The sequence below is a fragment of the Schistocerca serialis genome, chromosome 1, assembly GCF_023864345.2.
Source record: "Schistocerca serialis cubense isolate TAMUIC-IGC-003099 chromosome 1, iqSchSeri2.2, whole genome shotgun sequence".
Classification (NCBI taxonomy): domain Eukaryota; kingdom Metazoa; phylum Arthropoda; class Insecta; order Orthoptera; family Acrididae; genus Schistocerca; species Schistocerca serialis.
The window spans coordinates 944491945-944499734 of record NC_064638.1 but is presented as its reverse complement, the minus strand read 5'-3'; positions in this window follow the sequence as shown (position 1 = coordinate 944499734).

Below are 7790 nucleotides of genomic sequence, written 5' to 3'. Positions count from 1 at the left end.
TGATTTATGGAGATGATCATACATTTCCATTAAAACGGGTGCAAACTGTTAACAAAATGTGGCAGAGAACTTCTAAGGGAATTTTTATCCTCTGCTCTGTCCTCAACGATATATCAAAACAATTAGGTATGTTTTAATTGCATTTGCATAGTTGATATAAGTTAACCACAGCAATATATTAACCAGTTGTAAGTGATGACAAGGTGAATTAGTCTATTCAGTCTATAATTAAATAATCATACATAATACTTATTTGAACTATGATGCACAGTGCTGGTCTTCTTGTACAATTATTCACGAAACACAGTATTTCAGGTTCGAAAATATTATTTCGAAACATCCATTTGTTACAAGACAAATATCAAACACAAAAAATTTGTTATGTAGACCTTTTACTTTGTGTATTGCAAAATGCCATTTGTTTTCAAAGAAAAATAAATTGAATGCAAAGAAGAAATACTTACAGAACTGTAGGTTATGAACATAAATATAGCACAACATTATCCCCCCCCCCCCCCCCCCCCATACACACACACAGTGTTTAAGTCAATTACTTGAACTTTTCAGGGAATTCTACAACTTAACAAAATTTGCTAAGTTTCTGTGGTGAGACTCTTGGAGGTGTGGGTAGCTCATTCACAAGTGAAGTTATCCTGTAGACCAGTGATGCTTGAGTTCACAGGGATTTAGACGGGTTTCAGTCTGTCTACTGAGATGTTAGTTGGCACATCCTTAATTTTTAGAGCGAAATATTTTGTTTTTCGCTCCAGGGCTTTCATAGGGATGCACTAATTTTGGTTTCACTTTGTCATTCCTCACAAGTGCATGAACTGCATTCTGCAGATCTTTTCTAACGGATGGCGTTTCCTGTATCTTGTGGGAACTTTCTGAAGGGTGTAATTTATCCATATGTTGGTGTAGCTGAGAACAAATGCTGGTAGATCTAGTTTGTTTTCTGACCTTACAACGAAATCATCATGCAATGTTAGAGTTGTGGCATACAGCATCTTAACAGCTGTTGAATTATTTTCTTCTCTCACACAGCAACCCAGTCCTAGAAAAATTGCAGTAATGATGTCACTCCATTTATTTTTACCATGTGCTCTGATGTCTGCCTCCAATCTTCGATGGATCTCTCTATTTTCCCATTTGATTGTGGATGATATGTCGTAATTTGAGTTAATGTGCGAAACAGCTGTGCCTAGAACTGTGCTTCTTGATCAGTCACTATTTGGTTAGATGTTGCAAATATAGTGCTCCAGAACTTATAAAACGCTCATGCCACCGTTTCTGCTCGAACATCTGGTAGTGGAGTGACTTCTGTCCAGTTACTGACTGATCGGTGCATGTTAAACAATGTATGACTTCATCTGAGGGAGGCGGTGGGCCAATCAGATCGTTGTGTACCACCTTAAATCTATCTCTGCTTGGAAACTGGCCAATAGCAGATTTAGTATGTCTACTCACTTTGTTCTCTTGGTATACCATGCATGATTTTTCCCAGTTTTCGTTATCTTATAAATCTGCACATAAGTAATTTCAAGGACGACTTAATACTAGGGTGCGTCAAAAAGTGGTACTCCTAAAAAACGGACTATCTAAAATGCTGAGGAATTTAAGGACAAATGTTACTTCTTGATACATCACACCATTATAACCTTCCACCAGGGGTCTCCTGCTCCCTAGTCTAGAGCTAAGTTCCTCAAATTCTTTATTGCTCACTTGAGCATCTGCTATATTCTCGTAATCAACTGCTACTACTTCTTCCAGTCCAGATAGGTTGTTAGCTACACTATTTTCCTTTCTAGAAATGTGTCTGGTATTGGTCGTAAATTTGATTTGAGTTGTAGGTGATGCAGTTGCATAGAGGATGCCTTATCTTTTTCGTTATTTAAAAGCATCTGTCAAAGGAGGATCGTTAGTATACTACAAATGAACGTTCTTCGATGAGGTACTCAAAATACCTTATTGCCATGTATGTGCTGAGAAGTTCCCTACCATATGTTGAATATTTGTTCTGAGATGGTGAGAACTTGGAGTAGAAACCAACTGGATTTCATATTCCTTCCTCTTTCTGTTGCAGCACTGTACTGTATGCAATATTTGAAACGTCTACAGATAATGCAAGATCACTGTTTACATTTGAGGATGTTAAAAGGGCCGCATTTACAAAGTCCATTTTGCACTTCTCAAAGTGTGTTATTGAATCTCCTATCTATTATATGGTTCTTTTGTCGCTTTTCTTGGCACTCTTCAGGTGATCATTTAGAATAGCTTGATTTTCTCTGGCATATGTTGAGTATGTTCATATGGAGAGCTAGAAGCTATCACTATATCATCTAAATATGCAAAACAGAAGTCTGAATCTCTCAAAATTCGTTAATAAATCTCTGAATGGGGTGCATTCCTGGCGCAAAATGGCATGAAACTGAATTCATAAAGCCCAAAGGGTGGGATAACAGCACTCTTTTCCTTATCGCTTTCAGCTAGTGGGATTTGGTAATATGCTTCTTGGGGATCGACTTTAGAGAATACTTTCTTGTTCACAAGGATGGAATTTACATCATTTGTAATAGGAACTAAATAGCAGTCAGGAATGGTCTGGTCACTAAGTCGTCGGTAGTCTGCAAAAGTATGCAAGTGACCATTCTGGTTTTCTACCAAGTGCAGAATCCGCCCGCTGTAGCTGAGTGGTCAGGGCGACAGAATACCAATCCTAAGGGCCCGGGTTCGATTCTGGGTCAGAGATTTTCTCCGCTCAGGGACTGGGTGTTGTGTTGTCCTAATCATCATTTCATCCCCATTGATGCCCAAGTCGCCGAAGTGGTGTCAAATTGAAAGACTTGCACCTGGCAAATGGTCTACCCGACAGGAGGCCCTAGCCACACGACATTTACATTTACCATGTGCAGAGGATTAGAGCCCACTGAGATTTAGATGGACGAATTATAGTATCATTCATTAGGATGTGGAATTCCTGTTTAGTCAGATTTAGTTTACGTGGATCTATCCTGTGGGCTTTCGAGTACACTAGTGGGCCACTGCTGGTTACGGTATAATCTTTAACATCATGCTTAATTTCTCCCTTGGTAAGGGTGAGTTTTGTCAGGTTGGGAAATTTTTTAGTAGTTCATCTTATTTACAGTTTGCATGGAGAGAACTAATAGAATCAGACGAATCAACTGCAAGCTGTAGTACAGCCTCATGTAACTAAGCATTGCTATCAAATAATAATTTTGTTTTCAAGTCTATTAATAAACCAAACTGATGAAAAAAGTATGCACCGAGTATACCTTTTGCTGTGTCGGCTACAATGAAAGGCCACTCGAAACTACATTTTAACCTAATTCAAGATTCAATAACATTGACCCAAAAGTTTTAATCCAATATGCGTTTTCAGCATGAAGTTGCAGGCTGCCTCTTTATCCTTATCCTGGTATAATGCTGGCATAACGGAAACATCAGCACCATTGTAAAGCAGGAAACGTAAACTTGAAGTTTTATCTCTAACAAACAACGATATTGGCGGCCTGGTATAACCGTTGCGGCAGGTCCCTTAGCCGCTACTGTGTCTGCCGACTGCAGTTTCCCTCGCAGGGGTGGACCCACTACTCAGGTCTGCAGTTTGAGTCGTAACGAAAATGAAAATAGCAGTAGTTTCCAGAACTATTGTATCTCAGCTTACTGTGGCCTCTGCTACGATTGGTACTGTCTCTCCCTAGATCTAGATGTTTATAACCATAATATGTTTACCATATATTGTATGTGAATCACAGGTGTATGTGTGTGAATGATTCAATATGTAGTGGAGGCTGACTGAGGTGACACAAATAGAAGAAAATATAAGAAAAAACGCTCTTTTTACAGCATTTCTCTTGTGAAGCTCTGTACGCACTATGATGCATTGTTGAGACACATCACTGCAGTTCTTTGCTGTGGAGTCTTTATGGCAAACTTCTTCGTCATGCCATGCAAAGAATTGTGTACATATCCAGATCTGACTGAAAGAAAGCTGAAAGATGAGTCATCTGTTGTGCTGCTGAAAGAATATTCCATATGTAAATAAAGAAAAGTTCATTAATTTGATAAAGCAGTTTTTTGGGAAACTTTTTACTAGAACCATAGAAAATAAAACACAACCTATTTTGGATTCACATGTATTTTCTTATGCAGTTGTTCTCTAATGTCTGCAGGAAAACTACTGGTTAAAAATATACATATTTTTTTTCAAATTGTCTCACATCACACCCTGATGTTGAGATTGTTATCTTTTCGTTAGTGGTCATATTTATTATGTTACTCCAGAAATGAGTAACTCGCTGCCCATTGATCAAAGAATTTATAGAGAACTAGTTGACAAGCGCAGCATTTCCCAGGTATTCATTTTGCCAATTTTCTACTAGAAACAAACACAAAAATGAACTGTGTTTGTAACAGTTGCATAAAGAAATAATAACAATAATGTACAAATGTGTAAGTACGCCTGTATGGTTACACCTCTCCGTAGCTCTATCGATGACTATTTTCTTTGCCTACAGCTGTTTTGCTTTGCAGTTGAAAGGTGTCAAAAGTACTGCCAGGTGTCGGTGATTTCCTTAAAATGACTCGACTATTGGAGTGTCTTAGTAGTAAAGAATAAATGTATTAAAACTTAATGCATGATGTGGCATTTTTTCATACATCTCAGTGTTTATGGTATATCTCATGAATTATGTATCATACAGTAATATACTAGGGTAGGTACATTCAGCGGCATATGTGGATACCATCTGTGAAATATGTTACGATTAGATTTAGTAGCAAAGAAGTAATAAATTTAAATGTCATGCATGATGGGGCATTTTTTATGGACTCAGTGTTTATGATGTCGTATCTCCAGATATACGTGTCACACAAAGATATAATTTTGTAGGGACATTCAGCAGCATATGTGGAAACTGTCTGCAAAACATGTAGCGAATAGAGCTAGTAGCAAAAGTAATATTTTTAAACTCCATGCATAATGCGGATGTTCCTCACGCATCTCAGTATTCATGACTTCATATCTCCTGAAGTACATATGATACCATGACATAATTTTGTAGGTGCATTTAACGGCATATGTACATACTGTCTGCAACGTTTATAGCGAATGGAGTTAGTAGCACAGAAGTAATAAATTTAAATGTCATGCATGATGCAGCACTTTTCACACATCTCATTGTTCATGAGGTCATATCTCCTGAACAATGATGGTAGGTGGTTCTTACCCCAGGTAGCGGTTGTTGGCTGATAGTAAAGGGATATGTGTACAAAGTTTGGTTGAAATTAGTCTAGTGGTTTAGGAGGAGATGTGGAACATACACACATATATACATTCATTTTCATAATACACTGATGGAAAAAAGCGCAGCACCAAAAACGAATTAGGTAGATTAATGAAATTTCGGGAATAGTTTTGTCTAGGTAACATATTTAAGTGATTAACATTGCTAGGTCACAGGTTAATATGAGCTCAAGGTAATCCATTGCAAATGTGAAATGCTGGTACATTAATAACTGGTGTAACTGCCAGAATATTGAATGGAAGCATGCAAACGTACATGCATTGTGCTGTATGGATGCTGGATGTCAGTTTGGGGGTTGCAGTTCCACACCTGTTGCACCTGGTCAGTCAATACAGGGGCAGTTAATGCTAGTTGTAGATGATCTTAGACTTGTTGCCTGATGAAATCCCAAATATGGTCAGTTGGAGACAGATGCGGTGAGCAAGCATGCCAAAGCAACATGTCAACACCATGTAGAGTATGTTTGGTTACAACAGTTGTTTGTGGGCGAGTGCACTCCTTTTGGAAAGTACCCCCTGGAATGCTGTTAATGAATGGCAGCACAACAGGTCGAATCACCAGAATGACTTACAAAATTGCAGTCAGGGATGCATGGGATAACCATGAGAGCGCTCCTGCAGTCATACGAAATAACTCAAAAACCATAACTCCAAGTGTAGGTCCAGTGTGTCTAGCACCCAGACAGGTTGGTTGTATGCCCTCAATTGACCTCCTTGTAACCACACATAGCCATCACTGACACCAAGGCAGAAGCAGATTTCACCAGAAAACACAACAAACCTCCATCCTGCCCACCAATGAGCTTTCGCTTGACACCACTGATGTCGCAAATGGCGGTAGTGCTACAGGGCGTGTGGCTTTGAGCTGTCCTTGAAGTAATTGATTTATAACAGTTCGTTGTGTCACTGCGGTGCCAACTGCTGCTCAGATTGCTGCTGGAGATGTAGTGCAATACGCCAGAACTACAAACAATGGTCTTCCCTCTCAGTAGTGTGATGTGGCTTTATGGAGCCTGGTCTTCTTGTGGCTGTACATTCTCATGAGTAGTGGGACACCATCGGCATCAGGACAGTTTGTTAGTGTGGGTTACCTACATTTAGAGGCAAGTATACATTCTGAGGAAAATCTATTGCTCTCTTTTGATTGAGAGGTCCTTAACCGATTGTTCTGCTAAGAGGATTATGACGCCCTGGGGATAATCTGTCCTTTTGATTGACTGGTCGTTAACCTACTGTTTGGTTAAGTGGTTTTCCATGTTACCCCTACCCCTCCCACCCTCTTGGAAACCTGGCAGTACTTCTGATATCAAATTAATTGACTAATTGATTAAAATAATTAAAAAATTTGGGGAGAAATAGATCAGTTGCGCCACTTTCAGTATTCACGAGCTGCTTCAGCTTATTGGAATAGCCCTCCTCCTGTTACTTTATCAGTTTGACTGACTGATTAATTAATTAATTAAATCGATATACCTCAGTTTTCCTTGGCTACTGCCCCCTCCTGGAAATATCGATTGATCGATTGCATTATATGGAAAATATTGTTCAAACAATTTAGACAATATGTGGAATATTGTTTATTTTAATAAATTAATGGGATACAAGACTATGTATGGAGTATACACACATCAAAAAGAGTTTTGCATCACCCCGGTTCCCAGAACTCCTGAAGACAGATGTTGATTGTGGATACTGTATCACAGACACAGTCCCTTTCACTGTTCAGAGATGTCACTAAACCTGCCCAAAGATGTAAACAACCATGCATGAGCAGCGCCTATTACATGGAGGGGTTCCGACAGCCAATCAGCTGCAATCGTTCCACCATGAAGGAGGTACACAGCTCGTGTTGTCTGTAGTTCAACCATGCCTAGACGGTCAATACCGCGGTTCGATCGCGTCCGCATTGTTGCTCTGTTCCAGGAAGGGCTCTCAACAAGGGAAGTCTCTAGGTGTCTCGGAGTGAACCAAAGCGATGTTGTTCAGACATGGAGGAGATACAGAGAGATAGGAACTGTCGATGACATGCCTCGCTCAGGCTGCCCAAGGGCTACTGCTGCAGTGGATGACCACTACCTACGGATTATGGCTCGAAGGAACCCTGACAGCAACGCCACCATGTTGAATAATGCTTTTCGTGCAGCCACATGACGTCGTGTTACGACTCAGACTGTGCGCAATAGGCTGCATGATGCGCAACTCGCTCCTGACGTCCATGACGAGGTCCATCTTTGCAACCACGACACCATGCAGCGCGGTACAGATGGGTCCAACGACATGCCGAATGGGCCGCTCAGGATCGCCAACATGTTCTATTCACCTATGAGTGTTGCGTATGCTTTCAACCAGACAATCATCGGAGACGTGTTTGGAGGCAACCCGGTCAGGCTGGACGCCTTAGACACTCTGTCCAGCGAGTACAGCAAGGTGGAGGTTCCCTGCTGTTTTGGGGTAGCATTATGCG